The following is a 23,034-nucleotide window of genomic DNA, read 5'->3' as shown; positions in this document are numbered from 1 at the left end:
AAGCCATCAGACACAAAAGTTAAGGTTCATAATGGCAATAATCCACCACATCGGCCTGTGCTGAATGGGAGACTGCTAGGTAGGCAGATATAAATGTAGACTTTATTATACCACATCACAAGGCAGGGAAGTTAATGTTGCCGGGAGAACATTCATTTCCACATTTCCTTACTTTTGCATGTCTTAATTTGCAACTTAATGTGGCATTATCATAATTTTTTGCATTATGTAATGATTAAAGTGAGGCGTATCATATTTATTGATTTATTTGATTTATTTAAAATGTAACCATCGCCCCAGGGCAGGTATATGTACAAAATACAAATGCAATAGTTAAATTGAATCTGGCAGATAAATTCCCCATTAAGAAAAGACATTTCAAGACTGTCAAGACAATGAGAAATGTCTTCCCAGAATCATCGGGAGAGAAAGAATCTTGAGAGGTCATCTGGTCCAACCCTCTGCCTTAGGCAGAACTGCTCCTAATCCCCCAAGACTGAGCACCAACCAATTGAACTCCTGAAATCTCTAGGGAAAGCCCCATTCCACCATATTCTCCCACCTCTGGCTTCAGACCGAAGATTAATACCTCCTCTTTGGGTCGATCCAGGCTTTCGTGCCTGGAATTCATGTTCCCAGCATCTTACTGCTGTAGTTCATAATCATCCTATCCTCAAAGCTCATTCCTCATTCCATTTCTTGCTTACTTATTTCTTATTCCACACCTCCATCCCCTAAAAAGAGCCATGTTGGGACATCAGGTTCTCTTTACAGAATTTCAGGGTCTTGCAGTGGGAAGAGGAACTGACCCAGCATTCCACACAGAGCAGGAACTTCTCAGACACATCCCCAATTGCTGGGCATCCAGTCCTTGTTAATGCTGAGGCACCCATCGTTGATGGGGAGACTACAGTTCTGGGTCTGACGTTTTGAGGACATTGACTTCCTGTAATTTTCTTCAGCCCAGCCTAGGATCCCATTATTTTCCCCACTGTTTTATTGGAACTTAGAATCTTGGATCGAATAAACTTCCATTGTAGATGTTTAATGAAGTAATCAGGAAACCCAGGAGTTACTGATGGGACCACAGCCTCCCCAACTAGGACTTAAAAAAGAGGATTTGTCAACAGCTAAGGAGATTTCCTAAACATTTTGACAGCAAGGATGGTAAGGTCCTAACTAAACCCATCTATTTTATTTACACATACTAATGTCCGAACACCAAGAAAAGCCTTCTTTCTTTACTAATCCAGAGAACATTTCTTGAATGCCCTATAAAGCTACTCCTCCTCCTTGTGCCAGGGCATAAAGGAGAATAAAAAATAGCTCTTCTCACACATGTCTGGTAAGAAGGCGAGGAAGTTCAATTGCTTTGGAAAACTGTTCAGTGGAATCCACAAAAGCATATGTATGTCCTGCGACTCAGTAATTCCATTCTGAGATAGAGACCCTATAGACACGCATACATGTGTTAAGACCTGTGCTAAAATATTCATAGCAACACTATTCGTACTGGCTAAAACTGGAAATCCCCCCAAATGCCCATCAGCAGTAGAGGAGACAAGTAAATACATCGTGGCACATTCCCACAGTGAACTTTTGGACAGCAATGAGAATGAATAATCTACAACCACACACAGCAATGGGGATGAATTTCACAAACAAAATACTGAGCAAAAGAAGCCAGACACAAAAGGGTGCGTGCAAGGTGATTCTATTCACATAAAGACCAAAACCAGGCAAAACTACTCTAGGCTTTGAGTCAGGATGGTGCCTAGCCTGGGGGCTGACAGAGGTTGGAAGGCATAAAGGAGGCTGATAAAGTACTGTTTCTTGACCCAGGCACTGATCACATGGGTGTGCTCAGTTTGTAAACATTCAGCAAGCTACATTCTTACAATATATGTATCTTTCTCTCTGCATATTAAGCTTCAATTTTAAAGTTTAAAAAAATTGTGGCCTAGGACTGTAGTTTGTTAGACAGATAAGACAGAGGTATGCTAAAGGGCATTGTATTATTCTGCTTGGGCTATCACAACAAAGTACCGTAGACCAAGTGGCTTAAACAACAGAAATTTATTTTTTCACAGTTCTGGAAGCTGGAAGTCCGAAATCAGGGTTCCAGTATGGTCAAGTTCTGGTGAGGACTCTCTTTCTGGCTTGTGGATGGCCACCTTCTCACTGTGTACTCTCATGGCCTTTCCTTAGTATGAGAGAGAGAGAGAGAGAGAGACAGAGAGACAGAGAAACAGAGACAGAGAAAATCTCTCTTTGCCTCTACTTACAAGGTCACCAGTCCTATTAGATTACACCCTACCATTATGGCCTCATTTAACCTTAATTACATCCTAAAAGCCATACCTCCAAATACAGTCACACTGGAGTTAAGTTTTCACCATGTGAATTTTGAGATGACACAATTCAGTCCGCAGGAGTATTCAGTAAAATACGAAAGCTAGACAGCATAGGATACATACCCAATGAAAGTTATAGAGTAAGTGGAAAGAAATAGGAGTGCATCCAGTGCTGACATGATAAGGACCATCTTCCTGGAAAGGGAAGCCCTTAAGAGACTTGTTGCAAGAGCAGAGAGAGGAGAGGTCGCTTGGGAGGCAAAGACACAAGCTGAGGAAGCATCATACGTGCAGGTCACAGGGAGATGGGCCGGATTATAGCAGTGTGTTTGCAAAATGTGTCATCTCATGCTGGGCTGGGCATAGAAGGATTAATGCAGCAGAGGTAGGAGAGGAGGCCAGGAACTGGGAGGCAGGGGGCGGGGGAGGATGGGGAAGATCCAGCTGCCAGCAAGAGAGGAAGTCCTGTTGGATATGGAGGCAGGTGGTCACTAAAAAGTCCAGGAGTTCCTACACCAGGAGCTGGATGACTGGCAGACAGGGAGAAGGAACAGGCAGCATCTGGAGTGTCAGGTGGGAAGGATGAGGACAGGTATGGGAGGAGGCAGCAATAATATTATGCTGCTAAGGGAGGCTGTGGCCAGACTGAGGTGGGTCTTAAATGCTACAACAAAGAATTTGATCCTCATCTCAAGGGTAGGTTTAAGGAAAGGATACACAGACAGTCAGCTCACAAAAAGGAGGCCTTGCCCCTGCCTTGGCTTACAGCCATGCTAACATTTCGTTGATGTAGCAAGAACTGGTTCTGCTGAATAAGAAATCCAGTGCAGCAATGCATTTATGAATGCTTATCTGATCATCATTTAACCAAGAATTTGTCATAGGATCTCAGACTCTTCAAGTTGGAAGAGCCTAAGAGTTGCTAACCCAGCATCCCCCACCTACACCTGCCATTCGCTTAGGGGTGAAATGGATCAACACTGTATTTGAATCTCTGTAGAAATACGTACAATTACATTTGGCATGGTTTTCAAGCAGTCTCATTGGTTGTGTTGGATGGTTAGTTGGGGGAATAGACATCTGTATCGTTAGATCCCAGCCTGATGCAGACAATGGCAGTTTATAATGGTGGGAGGCAAACTTCCCGAAACACTAGGAGTAACTCTCTGAAACAGGCATATCGCAGGCTGAGTTCACTTTTTATTACAGACATGGCATAGGGAGCTCCCCACTGCCAATCTTATTCAGTCTCCTGGCTCTATCTCCTAAAGGCTAGCCTCAGAAATGCTATAAATTGACATCACAAAGACCCAAAGACATGGCAGGGAAAAACCTCTTTGTATTACTATGGTAATACTGGAACTCTTTTTTTTTTTTTAATTGAGATATAATTGACATATAACATTATATTAGTTTCAGGTGTACGACATAATGATTTGAATTAGTATATTTTGCAAAACGAACACCATAAGTCTAGTTAACATCCATCACAACACACAGTTACAATTTTTCTTCTTGCGATGAAAACTTTTAAGACCTACTCTCTTGGCAAGGTTCAAATGTACAATACAGTATTATTAACTACAGACACCATGCTGTACATCATATCTCAAGACTTAAATATTTTGTAACTAGAAGTTTTATACCTTGGAATCCTTGATTAATGTTTGGTTTCTCTCAAAAACACTCATCCCAGGAGACTTTACAACTCAGAAGGGATTAATTCATCAGCTACTCTCCTAACTGGAAGAGAAGACATGTGTTTTTCGTCTTCCGGTTTCCGGTGGTTAGTGTGTTCCTTGGCTTGTGGCTCCATCACTCCAATCTCTGCCTCTGTTTTTCACATGGCCTTCTCCTCAGTGTCTGTCTGTAGTCTTCCTGCCCTCTGCCTCTGTCCTATAAGGATACCTGTGATGGCATTTAGGGTTCACCCAGATAATCCAGGATAATCTCCCCATCTCAAAACTCCCCATCACATCATTTGCCATATGGGTTAATAATTACAAGTTCCAAGGATTGGGAAGGGGCCATATCTGGGGGAAATTGGGGAGGGGTATTTTTCAGCCTACCTCATTGCATAGAAGAGGCAGAGGGGAGACACCGTCCTGGCTGAGCAACATGATTTAAGTAGGTTAGACAACTAATTTAGAGTTATACCTTCATTAGAATCACCTGGGGAGCTTTCTGAACATGCAGGTCTCTGAGAAATTCCGATTCAATCAGCCTAGGGTGGGGTCTGAGAATCTGAATCTCCTGATTGGCCCCCCCCATACGTCTATACCATGCAACTAGAAAAGGAATGTGAAAAGCTTTATGTACTGATGTTTTAAAAATCCAAATATATTGTGACAAAAAGTGAAATGTGGAACAATATGTATAGTAAATGCTATATTTTGTACAAAAACTGGGTAAAAGAAAATAAGAATTTATAGTAATATGTATTTTCGAGTCACTCCAAGAAGGTGCCACGGAAGCACTAATAGTAATAACACAGTGGAGAGCAGTGTGCTGACGCGGAGATGGGGAAGATTAGTCGCTACGTAGCTTTTATATTTTTGTTATGATAAATAAAATTGATTATTTAAAGCCACCCAAGTAATTTCGATGAGCCCTATTAGGAACCTCTGGTTTGGAGAAAATAAGTGACAGGTCTTTTATGGTGTCCTGCAAAATGGAGACCTGACATTTGCAAATTTGTGCAATCAGTTCTCCAAAGATAAAGTTCATGCTGCAATAGGAAAAGGCTTACCAAAGGCCTGTATAACTTCCTAGTAGTATGTCTAAGACAGCTAACCGTGGGAACCACTTCCTGAACCTTGTGTCATAGCTAGCTAGTGCCGGAACCAGAGGACGCCCACCTACCAGGAGGAATCCTGGACCTCAGGCACGACCCAGCCTGATCTTTTCAATATTCTAGTGGAAATCTCTTTTCGTTTCTAGTGTCATGTGTATTTCTCCCAAGTGATTGTTGAGTGTCCACTTCCTTCTGGAGACACACAAAAATGTGTCACTGGGTCATTCTTCCTGCCCACTGTCTCATACGAGACATCTATCTTCCCCCCTGCCCAGCCCATCTGCCATCCCAGCTCCAAGACACAAAGAGATGCCCAGTCACAGGTCTGGTCAGCTGGGACTTGAAATAAGAGAATTAAATGTAAAAAAAAAAAAAAAAAAAAAGAGGAGTCAGAATGACGCCCTAAGGGTTCAATCTTTCCTTTCCATTTTCAGAGCAGAAGGGGGAAGGGCTGCTTCATGAAAGCCAGATTAGCCAGGATCCAGGGATGAGCAGGGCTGAGTGTGGAAGGAGCTGGGCTGGAAGGAGGCATGAGCAGGATGATGTGGGGAGAGGCACAAAACGATCCTTAATTCAGGGGTAAGAGGCAGCCGACTGAGCTGCAGGTCTCCTCCCCTGCTGCTTCCACTTGCCCTGGCCCAGCTCCACCCATCCCTCCCCCCAACACACACACACACAGAAGTATCCACTAACACACTGTCAGACACACACAAACACCCACACACACACCCACACACACACCCGTGACCTGACAGGCATATCAGACGCACAAGAAAACATGATTTGGGCACAGAAGTCAGCTTTATTCCAGGCTGTTCTGGTCCTGGTCTGCCACTTAGCTGTACAGCTCTAGGCAGATCACTCCTTTTTGATCCAAATCACTCTCTGGACCAGTTTCCTCATTTGTCATTAACTCTTATCAATATTACCTCGAGGTGCTTCTAGCGCCCAACCACTTCTCACCATCTCCACTGCTACTACCTTGGTCCAAGTCACCCCAACCTCTTCCTGGATTAATTACCACAATAGGCTCCTTACCGATCTCCCTGCTTCCACCCTTTGCCTCCTGCTCTCTATTCACTCAGAAGCCGGAGGGATCCTTTTAAACGTAAGTTAAATCATGGCACTCCTCAGCTCACTGCCCTGCAAGGGCTCCTTGCCTTCCTCGAAGCAAAAGCCAGAATCCTTCCACGTGCCTGCAAGGCCCATTGTGATGGGTGCCACTTTCACCCCACTGCATTACCTCTCTGATCATCTCCCACCTACCATCCTCCCCCACCACCAACCACTCTGCCCCAGCCTCTGGTCTCTTGCCATACATCAAAACTTCCAGGCCAAGGCCTACCTCAGGGCCTTTACATATGCTATTCATGCCCCAGGAATGAATGAGCCATTGAGAGGCGAGATTTGATCTGGGCCTTGTAGGAAAGAAGGCATAGAGGAATTAGTGCACATGAAAAAAGTCATTTGCCCTGAGTCAAATGCTTTTAATTTTGCACTTGCTTTTCCTTAGGATGGAGCCATGGTACACAGAGTATGGCTTTTACACAGAAATAAGCCACTTCTACTTATAATAAACATGATAATGGCACTATCCTACAATTCTGTAGCCCTCTTAATTTTTTGTTTTCAAATTTGTTACTATATTCACCTTCACCATAGTCTTCTACAGGCAACACAAAAGATATAACCTAAGTTGTACCAATGAGGAAAAAGGCAAAGTCAGGCTTTGCACCTGACTCACATCACAAGCCGGTTAGTCAGCTCTCATTCTGCTGATCCATCCTCAAAAGGCCAAAACTGCTTCCCCACTTGATAGGCTGCAGTCAGGGTTGCATCACAGATCAACTTCTCTGCAACAGGGCAGAGAGTTTCTATCTGGAGCTGACAGAAAGTCAGGAATGGAGTGGTGTGGGCGCTCAAGACAAGAGCTGGCAATGGCTCTAGACGCTGATTCTGAGCAAGACTGGCCTTTCCCCATGATCAACCTCAGAAGTGCCTGTTGCCATGGCTCTTCAGTCAATTCCCCTTCTCCACCCTGCTCCCTCCCTCTTGGGGTGGTGTAGGGGACACCCTCACTCTTTGTTTTATAAGTTTCCCCCAGGAAGCAGAAGATATTGTTTACCAGCACAATTCATTGGAATCCATTGTTCCCACTACAGAGCCAGTTAAACAAAGACAGGGCAGGGTAATAATTATCTTGTCCAGATGGCAGCCAGCAGCCACTGCAGGGGGAACTAGATCTCTCAGCCATACCCTATTTGGGCCCCTCGAAACATGTCACTCTTTCCTTCAGCCTCAAGATAACTTTGATTACTGAGAAGTAGTAATCCCTATTATAAAATGGAAGGGAAAAAAGCCATCTCTGGGTCAAAGACTGGGCTTCTATTCTTCCATTACTCTCTTGGCTATAGCACCTGAGGCAGCTCGCGTTCTCTTGTTCAGTTTATTCATTTGTAAAAGAAAATAATAATAGATGCCTGTTTCAGTAAGAAGCAAGCTTTTGGTTGCAAGTAACCAAAAACCCCAATTCACATTGGCTTAAGTCATAAGAAAAGTTGTCATCTTACTTAGCAAAGTCAGAAGTGGTAGCTCCAGACTTGGCTCAGTGATGTCATTGAGGCCTTACTTTCTCTCCCTCTCTCATCTCTGTCTTAGTCAATTTAATGCTTGCTCTCGTCATGTTCACAACACAGCCATCAGTGACAATCAGGGCTATAGCGCTTCCTCGTTCCAACCCAGTGGGAGAGAAAGAAGAACTTCCCCAGGCTGGACTCCAGTCCTTGCCTTCAATCAGATTGGGCCACCTTGCCCATCCTTGGACACCTGTAACCACCACCAGATGGCTGGCAGGCTCCAATGGCTCAGAGTCACAAAGATCTTCCTCTGAAGCTGGGGGTTGTCAATCAGGGTTCAGTTGAAAGCAGGAGTAGGGAGAATGGATGCTGGGTAGGCTGCTAACAGTGTCATCCACACCTCCCGTCTATATCACAACCACACTAGCATGATTTCTTTAATAGGTTAACCATTTGACATCTCCAGATGATGTGCAGAATAAAGTTGTGAAAGCCATCTGTAACTGTCAAGAATTATTATAGAGAGCAAAAGAAGACTGAATAAAAGCCAAGTCATTTGAAGGGTACCGTGTTTTTCTTCTGAGGCATTTGAATCTTCATTCCTACTGATCTGATATGGAATATGCATGGTTCCTGCATTTTAGGGTCTTCACGTGATTTTCCCAGAAAAGACACTGCTGGCTGCCCACTCAGCAAACAACCAATTGCCCCTAATCACGCACATACACACACACACACGCACACACACACACACACATGCACGCACACTTCTTGGTGGCTGACAGAGCCTCAGTGTTGTCCAAGTGTCACCCTCTACCAGGCCATATATTCAGAAAGGTGACTCTCCTCCCCAGACCACCAGAGAGTTGATCATGATTGGCCTATGCCAATCAAAGAAAAGTCAGCTGGGGAACTTCAGCTAATAAAGTAAATGAAAGGAGCCCCTATGATAGCAGATTTGTCAGGGAAAGAGGTCAGCCGATAGTCTCCGCCAGTAACAGCCCACTGGGATGCTGTGTCTTCAGAGCATGTGACACTTACAGGCCTTTCTGCCCATTACTTCTCAGGAGGCAAAGAACCTGGGATGAAGTCTCAAGGCCCTTCCCTAAAACCAGGGTCTATTTCTGGATTATCAGATTCTCCTCTCTCCTCCTCACATGTCTTACCCCATGTTGCCTTATCTTTACTTTTGGCCTCAGGTATGGGTGGGAGGGGGAGCAAGGATGATGGAAGCCAACTACGTTCTAATTAGCTTGTATTCTCAAAAGCTGAGGACTAAAGCAAGTTGCCTTAAAGACATCCGCAAAGGTCCGATGTTACTAGGGAAAAACTGTAAGGTACAACTGGACCATTTTACATTCTATCTTTAAAAAAAAAAAACAAAAAGATGAACTCACCTAATAGAGAATCAATTCCCAGACACTAATGAAATCCCTCCACCTTTGAATTCTCTGGATTCCTGCTCTCCAGGCCAGATCCAACCTTCGGAACTTTCTAGACCCAGCAGGCTATAATGAGCCCAACTGAACTTAATGAGCTTGTCATTATTCATTTCTGCTAACAGCCAAAAAAGAAAAAGCACGGCATGGCTTTTTACAGACACAGACATACACTAGCTAAAAAATAATAACTATTTCTTGACTCAGATGTTACCAAAATCAACCAATGAATAGAACACAAATCCTCTTGGAGGCATCTGATGAGAAAAAGACAAGAAACAGCAAATGGCTTCCCCACCCCCAAAAAGTGGGATGCAATTGGAAATGTTCCATGTTCCTGGGCTCAGCATCACCAGCCCTAATTTATCATCATCTTCATATATTCTTATATAAGTAGTAATACAGATCACCCCCAGCCAATTAATCAATCTGTAATTAGGAACTGACACGAACATTTACTACCATCAGGCATAATTTATATGATTACAGATGATTAAATAAAATGTAATTGAGTGAACAGGCAATTTGTTAAGCACATCTAGACACAGCCATATCACCTAAGGCTGGAAGCGCCCTGACTCCCTTCCTGCAGCGGGTCAGGAAGTGTGGTTCTGGAGGCTGGGAACTTGGGGTGGCCAGCAGAGGTGGGGGGGATGATTTAGACTCCCAAGAGGGCCCACATGGGAGCTGGGGGAGGGAACTCAGCCCACTCTGAACTGCTGCTTGAGCCACTTTAGTGTCTGAATTTTTTCCACAACAGGTCACCTGGATTTTCAGAACTCCTCATACTATGAAGAAGAAAAAGAATGTTTAAATTACATGGCTTGGAACAAAACTGTACATACCATTTTCCTTCTGGTCCACTAACCCATCCCCACTTGATCACCTTGAAGGACCCCCCACCCCACCCCGCCCCATCACTCATCAACTTTATTCTAGGAACATTTCTAACATGAAGGGGAATTTAAACAAAGTTTGCACTTGGTAGGAAGTGCCTCACTTCTGAAAGGGAAATTTTCAGTGACATCAAGGTCTAAATTCTGACTCTGCCATTTACTGGCTGTGCAGCCTTTGCTAAGCAGCGTCCCCACATTGGATCTTAGATTCTTCTTCTATAACATGAGAAGATAATAAAAATACCTACTTCACTCCACAATGCTATTGACGTCATCAGCATTTGTAGAAGAATTAGTTGATACCATTATAGTTAAAATAATAGTTTACTTAGGGGGATTTTTTTGATAGATGAAACTATAAAGATAATTGTAAATACTCCTAGAAAAGCATGAAAGAGAAGCTACTTTTTAAAAAATCCTTCCATGTCATATATAAATACATATATGGCTATAAGATAAAGAGAAAATTTCTTAATTTTCTTAATAATAAATATTCCTGAATATTAAATAATTGTTTATCTTATAGGACATCCCTTTGACAGTTTAGACCAGAGATTCACAACAGAATTTAGAAGAGGGGATGGTCAGAGCCATTTCTATTTAAGCACACCCTTCCCTCAACCAAATCCCTTCTGCCCGATATTAATCTTCAGATCTGTTGATGCTACCATTATGGCAAGAATTTAGGAGCTTCCTTTCCTGATAACTTCCAGCTCCAGCTGGTCACACAACAAAATCAGTCACATTATCTTGCCTCTAGCCAAACATGACCTTCTCCAACTTGATCATTCATTTATTCACTGTATTTAGTCCCAAATGCATTTTAACTGTTTCCAACCAAGTTCCTCCATTTTGAGGATATGCAAAAAAATTTAAAAATAAAAAAATAAAATCCCACCAGCCCTGACTACACTTATGAAGAAAAAGAGACACTTCACTTTAAAGTAAAATTCATATGTGACTTCCTCTTTAACTTTATAATAGCCGCAGAGTGCTATGGACTGAATTGTGGCCCCCTCCCCAACTCATATGTGGAAGCCCTAATCCTCAATGTGAGGTTTTGGAGGTGGGCCTTTGGGAACTGATTAGGGTTAGATGAGGTCATGAGGGTGGGCCCTCATGTTGGGATTAATGTCCTTATAAAAAGAGAAAGAGACGTGAGATCTCCCTCTCTCCGCCCCCATATGCATGCACCGAGAAAAGCCATGTGAGGACAGAACAAGATGTTCATATGCAAACCTCACCAGAGACTGAATCTGCCGAAGCCTTGATCTTGGATTTCCCAGTCTCCACAACTACATGAAATAAACGTTTGTTGTTTAGGTCACCGAAGCTATGATATCTTGTTGTAGTAGCCCAAACTGACCAAGACATAGAGTTTTCAATTACTAAATTTGTCCAATGAATAAAAAGTAATTCTAACCTGACAGGAAGACTGGGTTTGGTTCATGTGCTCTCTGAATCACAGCCGTGTGCTCCTGTGGAGATGGTTTAACTTTATTAATTAACAGCCGTCCTCCTTTTTCCTCCTACATACAGGGTGGCGGGTTTCTAAGAGCTTTTGAGAGATTTATTTTTATCTTTCGAGTGGATAAAAGACATTAATAAAACCATTTGAGACTTCAGGGACTGAGCTCCACCCACAGAAGCCAAAAGGAGGCAAGCATGAGTGACTGTTGATTATTAAATGTCCTCTTAGCAAAGGAGCATCACCAGCCTGGGCTCATGGGCCTTTAAGTGTGTGGAAAGTAGGGGGAGTGCCATATATGCATTATGTATAAAGAGGCACCCCAGCTTTCTTACACAAGACAATTAATGAAATCACTTTGTGAAAATGTAGATCTCCCCCTCCCACACTCGACTACCAGCTGGTCCAGCTCTTGAACATATAGCATCATGTTATGATGGCTCCGACAATTTGGGTCAGCACAATGTTTAAACTCTTAAGTGGGACCACTAATCTCCATTAATCTGACTGTAAAGATGAGACATAATGCTTAATACAAAAGCATAAGAGTTGATAATGCGTGTTCCTCTGATAGTCTGCCTTAATACACACCAACTCCTGCCCCAAGGGCAGGGTCTTTGGGGTTGCAACTAACCATTCAAAATCTATTCCTGCACCTTCCTGGAAATCTATTCATGCAGGAGGACAAGGACCTGAGGGGAGCGTCTACCATGAGGCCCACAAAGGCGGCCATTCCATGGGACTTCTGCCCCTTTAGGCCCCTACCGTCATCCCCTCTGTCCAATGGGCCTCGCAACAGCGAATGGGTGCTAAGTTTGGGGTTTGCCAAAGTTGCAACCTTATCACTGGCTGAGATGTCCAAAGGCTGAGTAGACAAGTAGACGCTTCACACACATGTGACACTCACCCTGGTTGGCACTCTAGGGAAACATGATAGAGTTCTCTTCCTGTTAGGGGGACTTTGAGACTTTTGGGAAGTTTCAACTAAGTTCTGCTCATTTTCCTCATCTCTCTTCACCTCTATCTTTAGGGGTCAGTATTTATCAAAGCATGATCCATGAAATCACCTGCAGGAAAATTACTGAAGATGAAGTTTAAAAGCAATGTTCCTGGGCCCTCCCCCAGATGATCAGAATCTCTCAAAAGAAGACTCAGGAAAACCACATTTTAAACAAAATATTAGAAATTCTATCTAAATTTTGTAAAGGTGTACAAGCCTAGGTTTAAAAAAAAAAAAAAAAAGTCATCCATGAGATAACCCAGCCCCACCACAGTGATTTTTCAGCAAAAATTCCCATTATATGGTTCCCAGGCAAGTTCTTAAAGCAAAAGTTATATGTATCAGTAGAAAAAATGGATATGGATCCAGGACACAGAGAGACTGGGACTTGTTTTGGTAGCCACCGTACCTATGTGCTCCCTCTTTTCCTATTGCAATAACAATAGTGAAAACGTATGGAGTGTTTACAGTGTGGTTAGTGCCATTCTAAGTGTTTTGTATGTATTAGCTCACTAAATTCACATAACAATTCTATGAATAAAACTTATGACATTTCTATGAATAGTCCTTCTGGGAGGACAATGAAAGGCTTCAGAAAGGAGGTGATGTTTAACTGGGCTATGGAAATTGGTGAGAATATGTCATCTTTCACACCTTGCTTATTAAATCACTGTCACCAGGAAGGATGCTCATTGCCTTTTTATGCCCAAAGTCTCCACCAGTGACTTCCTAGAAATAAAGGAGGACAATTGGATTAGTGTTGGTGATTATTGACACCATGAATTATAAGGCTGACTCTTTATATACGTTCCTGAATTATAAATAACCATTGAGGACTATTGTCCTAACCCCCAAAATGACTCTTTTCATTGTTTCTTTTCAGGAGATTGGCTGCCCCCTCTGTGCCCAGGCGAAGCTGCCTTTGCTCTGGGGGTGCTGATGAAACTGAGCTGTACCAGGAGCCAGAAAAATCAAGGCTCGAGTCACAAACATTAGATCCAGATCAACTGGTCTCCTTTATTACAGAATTCACGCTGTATGGTGGCTATTGTCTCTAACTCCCAGGCCCAGGACCTCTCCTCAACCCACCCCTCCAGTAATAAACCTTATCCCCAGAAACTCTAAGATGAACTCATGATGGCTCCATCCTCTTGGCTACAGTAAGGACAGCAGCAACGGTGACCAGGGATGGGCTTGTGACCCAAGGAAGTGTCAATCAGAATCCCTCCCTGGGGTCTTCCTAGCAGGAAACACTAAAAAAAATTGTGAATTTAGGGCTCCCTGTGGCCATGTTTTCAAACCCATGGAGAAATCTGTCTGCATTAAAGAGTGAGGTCAAACAGCAATGACAGAGACAGTGACAGAGGAGAAAAGGACAGAAAGAAATTGATTGCCATCTTTTGAGTACCTGAGGCCAACTCCAGTCTTGTATGGTTAGGTTACAGGGGCCAATAAACTTCTTTAAGATTTAAACAAATTCAGGATGAGTTTTTGTTAACTTATCACCAAAAAATTTTTGACTTATGAGATACAACTCATCTCTCCATTTAATTTGGTGTCCCATGGACACAGGACGAAAATAAGTTGGATTTGTATCAGTGTTTGGTGTTCAACTATTTATTCATGGATGCATTTATTGTATTATCTTTCTGAGTCTACCATAAGATGAGCACTTAGTCAAGGCACTGAGGCGATACAGGTGGACAAAGTGGTACTCATGGAGCTTAGAGTCTAAATAATAACACAAACAAATGTTTAAATTACAATTTTGTTAAATGCTACAAAAGATAATGCATTACAGCACTTGAAACAACAAAATGAAATGACAGTTTTTACTGACCTATTTTATAGGTGAAGAAGGTGAGATTTGCCTAATATATACAATACCTTAGGGGGTCTACAGAGAGTAGAACCTATATTTCCTGCCTCCTAATCCAACTGTTTTCAATGAGCCATGCTGAATCCTACTACATTTGACTGATTAAATAAACAATGAAAAAATAATGTTATAGAATGAGACTTTGCTATAAGAGCCGAAATGTCAATCCAAAGACATGTTTTATAAAATCAATGTTGTAATGTCCAATATTTGGTGTTAGTCTGATAAACGAACCAGACATGTAGAATCCTTCCTCATACTTTACACAGCTGATAATTGGCCTTCCATTGAGAAAAGAGTGTCCACTCTAGGGGATTTAAGGTTTCATCTGTGCTTTGCAATTGTACCAAACATAGTAGCCATTGTTGGTAAAAACTGTCAAAATACATTCATTCTAATTGTGAAAAGGAAACTATTTCTCAAATTGGCTGCTTTACCAACAGCATCTACCAGCTATATATCCAGATGAAAGAGACAAGTGGAGTTTTGTTTTTAAAAAATCAATAGATTGGCTCTTATGGAAGTCATTAATGCAAACTGTTTAGTAAGAGAGGCTGATTTTTCATTCCTGCTTGGCATTCCATAAAAAATGTTGTACTGAGTCTCTGAACAAATCTTTGACTAAAAATCATATCCATGTTGCCTGTAGAATGTTCCCTTGACTGGAAAGGCAGGGAGGTGCCTGGCTCTGAGGGAAAGCTAAAACCGGCTGTGCAGAGGAGACCAGTCTGGGTCAGAACCTTATTGCAGTGTGAGCCACCTCCGATTCTAGAACAAAGTTATGAGATGACATTTGCAAAAAGCTCAGCCTGATACTGCATTCAGTCTTCTGACACAGCCCCAAAGTTCATTGGTAACGAGGGGAAGAATACTTGAGGGATAGGGACACTTGTTATCCATCTTTGTGACAACCCTCCACACCCCAGGCCCAATGTGGCAGCTTATGCACGAAAAAGGCTTCATAGAAGCATGCGGAATGTAGGCATAGAAGCATCTAGGCAGTGAGGGCTGGGGGCTGGGAAGAGTTTTCTGGAAGATGCTGATTTCTTTGCCCAGATCTATCATTATAAAACATAGTGGGGTTTTTCTAGCTCATTGAAAAAAAAAAATGATTTTTATAGATTTCTAAAGTTATGCATTGTTTTACTTCTAAATTGAACTTGTCAACCAAAAATTCCAACTGGCACTTACAGTGAGAAAAAAGTTTTGAATTCTTGAGTTGATCTCAGATAATGAGGCTGAGGTTTCCCACCAACAGAGAAAGAGTGGATTATTTTCCTGGACTTTCTGTGTTTCCCTCAGTTTGGGTTCTATTAGCACAGGTCTTGCCATACTTGAGACTGACTGGCATTGGAGCCTGCAGGACTTCTGAGGGAACCAGTGGAGGGTTCTCTGGCTCTCCCTGGAGAGTCTCATCATGAAGATGTGGCGGTGGACTAGGAGTCAGGGTACCTGAGGTCCAGTCCTAACTCTGCCACTACCTCAGCATGTGACCTTGGACAAATTGTTTCACCTCTCTGAGCCTCAGTTTCTATATCGAGCAAGAGCAGGGACAGTCCCCAAAGTCCATTTCAGAAGTTTAGCAGTGCAGATCATTTACTAGTTAAAAGACACTCTTCCCAAACATGTTCAATAGGGATTCCCCATTAATGTTACAGAGAGAAGTAAGAGAAAGATGCCACTCCAGAAATTAAAATGCACACATAGAAAGGTGGGTTGGGGAGAAGTAGAGGAGCTCCCAGGGGTCCCTGAGCCACAGTGGACCATCTTTGTCTGCATTTAACCCCAATCTGAAAGAGAGTAAACTCAGGTATTAAAGAGGCATCTGGTAACAACCCTCCAGCAAGCTCCTGTGATGAGGTCCCAGGTGCTTCCCTTATGGCCCTGCCAAGGTTGAGTAAAGAATTCTCCAGGTGGTGAATCTTTCGGAGATTCCCTGCATTAAGTTTTTGGAAAGTTTCCTCTAGGGGAACTATACTCTGAGGAAAAAAAGCCAGAATGTTTTTGGAAGGGAGGGTCCATTTAACTATTTCTGAAGAGAATTTGCCCTGTCTACAAAACTCCTCCACCTCCTCCTGAGTTCTACTCCCACCCCTACATGGAGACTCTCCTTAGAACAAGAGTCCCTGAAGATGAGGGGCTCGTTTGTTTAAAAAAAAAAAAAAATGAAAGAAAAAAAAAAGTCCTGTTCCGTCGGCCATTAATCATGCCTGTAAGAGCGTTTATTAATGCCCTGTCAATTGCTCAGAGTGAAGGCAGCTTGTCAGCTGTCCTCCCTCCCCGTTAGCTGTGTGCAAACACTGGTGATTAAGCGCCAGATTTAACATCCTCATGAATATTTAAGAGGCTGTTTTTGAAAGTTTCCTGTCCTTTTACACTAATAGCCCCATTAAAACCTGTTTACAAGCCAGTCAAGAGAGTAACTGCATGCACTTAAAACATGAGAGTGCTCCCCCAAGAGGGGCACATGACCATGTGAGGATCAATATGCTGCTTAAAGTAAGACTGTCTGCCCACCCCCAGTGGAGTCCAGCCCCACGAGAGCCACGTAAAGGAGCTGGAAAGAACCCAACTTGTTAATTAGGCCAGCGAGGGGGAGTGTGGGGGAGCAAGCCCTGGCTATTGGGCTCCCTGCTGCCCTATGTGGGGTGACCCTACCTCCAGAGACTTCATAGAAATTTCCCGAATGATGTCAACAGCAACCAGCACAGGAAAAGAAGTTTGTGCTTGAGCAAGCCCACCCCCTGGCCCTTGTCCTCCGTATGCCACTCTCAGCTCTGGACCCTGCTTCTGTTCCACAAATGAAGCTCCTCCAAAAAGTTAATCGGGGCTTAAGGAAAGGCATCACAATGAAAGAGGAGGCCCTTGAGAATTCCTGAAAGCTCTGAGGCTCTAAAAGGGTGAGAGGCAAATTTGCAAGAAAGATATTGGGATGTCCCTTTTCTGCATGGAAAAGACTGGTTTTTCTATCAACACTTGAGATTGCCTTTTCTGCAGTTAGAAAAGAAGATAGAATTACGGAAAACCACTTTTTTGAAAGCAGAGGGACAATTACCTATTGTCTCCTTCAAAGGAATGCAAAGGAATGGGTACACTGATGAAACACGGATAGTAGAGGGCTTGCTGGAGGACAGTGCCCGCTTCCTGGGTGGAGCCTACTTCCTCTCCCAGCACCAGCACACAGCACTCCCAGGGATGGGCAGGTGTGTGGAGGGACTCCAGGTGGGGGAAATTCTCAAACACTAGATCTGCTTCCCCATCCATTGGCTGGATCTGTGCTGATAAGGCAAAGAGATGTGCCCCCAAACTTCACCACCTGAATTCTTACTTTTCTTGCAAAGTTTACCATGTGGAACACCTCATGTTCCAATAGGATTGTGGGATCCCACAAAATACAGGCCAGGACTGCTCTACTTTGTATCTGACATATTGCCTGACCCAGAGATGAATTTTTCCTTTCTTCTATAATGGAATATATGCATGGTGATACAGTATATAGTTATGTATAGTAATAATGTAATTGTAGCAACACTCTGACCTGGAACATAGTAATCTAAGAATATCTCCTCTCCAGAGATTCTACAAAAAACAAAAGTTAAGCCAAAAGTCTCTGAACAACCAAAACAAATTTTGCAATATCCATGCACTAAAAGTTAAGTATTTTACTCTTCAAACCTGTATTCCAGCAGGTTAATGATGTTTTTAATATGATTCTAATAAGCTGGGCTCTCTGTAGCTCTAGCCAATTACAAAGAGGAGGAAGAAGCTAGAGACAGCCTCACTGACAGTAGAAAGAAGTCATAGTTCAGGACATCGAATGAGAATAAAAATCCTTAGAAGGTGATTCAAGCCCCAACAACACAGCAGTCTGCTGTCATGTAGTCCAGGGGCAAATAACTTCTGCCACCTCCACATGCCCCTACTTGTCAATAAAAAAGGACTAAGCTATAATGCCTCATGTGTAATGGAGTAGGAAAGAATATGACACAATTCTCTTAAAAGTCTATTAGAGTTAAAACTTTTATAGTTTGGGAGCTTAAAAAGCTAAGCCTTCAGCTATCCAGAAAATTTATCTCCAGAATAACTCATTCATCCTCTGACTATTTTTTCTTTCGCGATATTCATATTTCATGTTTCCACCAAAGAGTATTCAAGAGTCAAGACAAATTTATAAACTAGGAAGACAGGTTGCCACAGTGAGAAGCTGGTTTTATTATTTTACAGCCAATGGTCAGCTGGAGTTGGGTCATACTGGCCCAAGAGGGTTGAATGTTAAATTTTCAGGAATTGTGTGGGCTAGTGTCAAATACAGCCATTATTAGACATTCAATTATAGAAACTTACATTGAAAAAATTATACCAAAAACAAAGGTAATAAATACAACTCATCACTTCTTAACCACTTTACTAAGTTTTACTGTTATCTCTGTTCTTATAGTTATTTATGTCTATTGTATCTGTACAGGGAAAATGCCTCCCTACAGTGGGCTGCTGCCTCTGTCTCCCAACTCCACATTCAGTGACATCACTTTGGCAGCTCAAAATGGGAAGATTTACACCACAGAAATTGGCACATGCAACAAATAGGGTTTGTTTGGTTTCTTTCCCCCCAGAAAGTTTCTTAAACCACTATTGCCTGCTGTTCATAGCACTCACACTGCAGGTTGTTGAGCCCTTAAGTGAGGGTTCCTGAATGAGAAGAGGAAAGTTGCTGTGTGCAGGCCAGTGAAAAGGGCAATGGGCTGGCTTTCAGGTGACCTCCAGCTGTGTGCGTGGTTTACTCTCTCTGGACCTCCCTTTTCCCATCTATAACATGGAAGGATTGAACTAGACAATTTCTAAGGCCCCTTCTGGTTTTAACACTATCCGATTTTATAATTCCTTATGTACTTTTAAGTCAAACAAGCTTGGAGGTATACCATTCTGTCCCTTGGCAGGTAAAGTGAGAGCAAAGGAGTTTAGATATATAGCACTTCCCCTTCTTTTTCAAATACTGCCCGAAAGAATGTAATAACGTGGTAAAGCAGGTGAAAAGATTCAGAGCAGTTTGAATCAGATAATAGAACATGATACTCATTCACTTTCACTGTTTTTTTCTTCCCGCAATTTGCCATTAACACCAGCAAAGCCATTTCTGAAATTTGAGGCATTCTCTAAATAATAGAAACCCCAAGAAATCTTTAAGTGTTTACTATTATGATCCAGAGACTTATAGAGTGATGCCCTGGAGAATGAAAAGGATCTGGTGTCCGAAGACCTGGATTTGAGTTCTTGATATCCCGGACCCACTTTTACTGCTTATGTAAGCTTGAACAATTAAACATCTTCAAGACTCAGTTTCCAGTTAAATGTGAACAATGACTGATAGTATAGACTAGCGTAACCTTTCCAGAGAGACATTTTGGTGGTGTTTATTCAAATTAAATATCCATGTTATGACTCAGCAATCTTTCTCTTGAGTTTGTATCCCAGAGAAATTCCCACCCGGGCCTATCAAGGTTGTGTGTGCAGTCGGAAGCCATCAAGGTTTCCACTAGGGGGCAGGGATGAGTAAAACATGATGGGCTAGAGCGATGGAATATATGGAATATTATGCAGCATTTAGAGACAAGGGAATAGATACATATTGCAACATGGATCACTCTTGAAAACATAGTGTGGAGTGAAAAGAGTATAAACAAGAATGAGATCTATAGAATTTGCCACTTATATGAATGAAATTGCATGCACGCTAAACAAATACGTTTTTACATGTAAACATATAAATAACAAGGTAAACATCACCAAATTAAGTGAGTTACCTTCAGCATTATCCATTCTGACCCCTACATTCTTGAGACCCAGAGGGGGAAAACGATTTTGCCTATGATCATGCTTCAAATTAGTAACAGCCAAGACTAGAACCATCAGAATTTCAAGAACTAGCCCCTCCCCTCACAGGTAGATTGGTGGAAGAATTATCTAGCATTGCTAAAGAACTTCATATTTGCAAAGTGCTTTATTCTCATCTATTATTTATGCACTAATGAGAATACTTAGATTGTGCCTTTTCTCCAAGGAGTTCAAAGCACTTTGTAAATGTTAACTCATTCACCTCCTAGGTCCCAGTGGGACGGACAGAAATCCTCACCCCTTGGCTTCGCACTTGGTAAAGAGTAAGCCCAGAAAAGGCAGCAGATGTGATGGAAAGTAGGCTCAGAACCAGGGACTTCCAAGTTCCTATCTTTCACTGTCTTCTATCTATCTAAGCAGTGCTCCTGGTACTGAAATAAAAGCCCTAAGGTCCAATGAGATATTTTTTGAGGCTGAATGGATGTATGATAGCTGAAGAAAGGGGCTTAAGTTATAGTGAGGGGAGAAGAAAGGGAGTAAAGTTAGAAAGAATGTTTCCTAGCCATGTTATAACAGCCAGCATTTCCTGAGCATTCACGATGCACCAGACTCTCATCTCCTGAGTCATCTTATTAAATCCTTATCTAACTCGTGTGATTGGATAACAATCATCCCCCTTTTTCATCACCTTGAGGTAATGTTTACCCTCCCAGAATTTACATTCCAATTAGAGGCATGATGGTAGCACACAAGAGGCCATTGATGAATGACACAAGATAAATTTACATGCTAAACTGAGGTTTAGACTAGAGAGCTTTGGGGAGCTGGGGACTGGAAAAGGCTTCATGGAGAAAGTGATATGTGAGCCTGACCTAAAAAAGTGAACAAGTGTGACTAAGAAGAGAAAATATTCCCACTGAGAGAACACGTGGAGCTAAGACAGGGCAGCGAGTGTGGGCTACAGGCAGGAGGAGGGGAGCAGCTTGTGAGGAGAAGGTGGGTTAGGTTACGGAGGTACATTTTTTTTTTTTTTTTTTTTGCCAGAACTTCCCTCAACTCCTTGAAAACTAGCCACTGGAATAGAATGTGCAACCAGATATTTAACATTAACCTCAGTTCCAAGGACTCAGTTCTCTTCCCTTTTGTTCACTAAGAAAGGTCAAGGGGTTTAAACTGGGCTGCCCTCGTGTGATGAATACTAACTCACTAAGATTCACAACTTGAGTTAAAAAACCCGAGAATCAATAAAGAAGCAATGCATCCTAAGCGATATTAAAACTTCCTGGTACTGCAGTAATTAGAACTTTGAACACTAATAAAAGACTGTACAGTTAATTAGCAGTAGTTGTAAAAGTCTAAGAACAAACATCCTTTATATTAAATACAACAACTAATGTAATTGCCACAAAGAGATGGAAAAGCTAAAAAGGGAGACAGTTAGAAAGTGAAAGGTTTTGCCGCAATAATGTCAGCTCAGAAACTGAAACTGTCTTCCTGGGTCTTTGTGGCCATATGTCATTATAGTGATATTATTATCACACGATCCTTACTGTTGATATCAAAATGTTTTATTTCTCATCAGCGGGTTCCATTTCCTTGAGAAGCCAGAAAATTTAGCATACCCTGGTTAAGCTACAATCTAAACTCTATATCATTTCTCATCCTGGAGAGTAAACTTATACACAAAGACACATAGACACACGCATGGACACCCACACCCATTGGTCGCTGGTTTTATGCTTAGGTTAAGTCTTAGCATCAGCTGAAGACCTTTGGAATATCCCTCCCCAAATCACTCAAAAAGATCTCCCTCACTAACCCTATCTATAGTGCTCCATCGTTAGGGCTCCTCGATGAAAAGGATTTTGGAGGAATACAAAACCCCCATGAAGTATTTTTACAAAAAAAAAAAAAACATCAAGTTTGAATCTGATCACATTTCTAGATATAATGACCAAATTATAGGAATGTATCAGATACAAGAACAACATTAAACAATACTACAGAAATGTAGTTAGAAAACTCCAAACTAAAAAATTCTATAGGACAAACAACGCTGTTTCTTCAGCAAAGAAATTCCAAGTATAAAAAGAGATGGAAGGGGAATCTATAGATTAAAAGATAAAAGATATCCAGCAGTCATGCTCCTTAGTATTTACACAAAGGGGTTGAAAACAATGTCCATACAAAAACCTGCACATGATGTTTATAGCAGCTCTATTTATAATTACCAAAACTTGGAAGCAACTGAGATGTCCTTCAGGAGGTGAATGGATGAATAAACTGTGGTACATCCAGACAATGGATATTATTCAACACTAAAAAGAAATATGCTATCAAGCCATGAAAAAAAAATAGAGGAAACTTAAATGCATATTACTAAGTAAAAGAAACCAATCTGAAAGGGCTACATATTGTGATTTCAACTACATGACATTCTGGAAAAGCAAAACTATGATGACAGTGAAAAGATTAGTGTTTGGGGGGAGGGAAGGAAGAGTAAGTGAGGGACAGAAATTTCGGGGCAGTGAAAGTACTCTGTATGGTATTATAACAGTGGATACATGTCATTAGACATGTGTCAATGCAGGTTCATCAATTGTAACGAATGTACCACCCCGCTAGGGGTTGTTGATACTGGGATAGCTATGCATATGTGGGATCAGAGGGTTTATGGGAAATTACTGTATCTTCCTGTCAGTTTTGCTGCAAATCTAAAACTGCTGTAAAATATAAAATATATTTTTTTAAAGTTAAAAGACAAACCTAATGCAACATATGGACTTTATTTGGATA

The sequence above is a fragment of the Rousettus aegyptiacus genome, unplaced genomic scaffold (genome assembly GCF_014176215.1).
Source record: "Rousettus aegyptiacus isolate mRouAeg1 unplaced genomic scaffold, mRouAeg1.p scaffold_m13_p_12, whole genome shotgun sequence".
NCBI lineage: Eukaryota > Metazoa > Chordata > Mammalia > Chiroptera > Pteropodidae > Rousettus > Rousettus aegyptiacus.
This window is presented reverse-complemented; position numbering follows the sequence as displayed.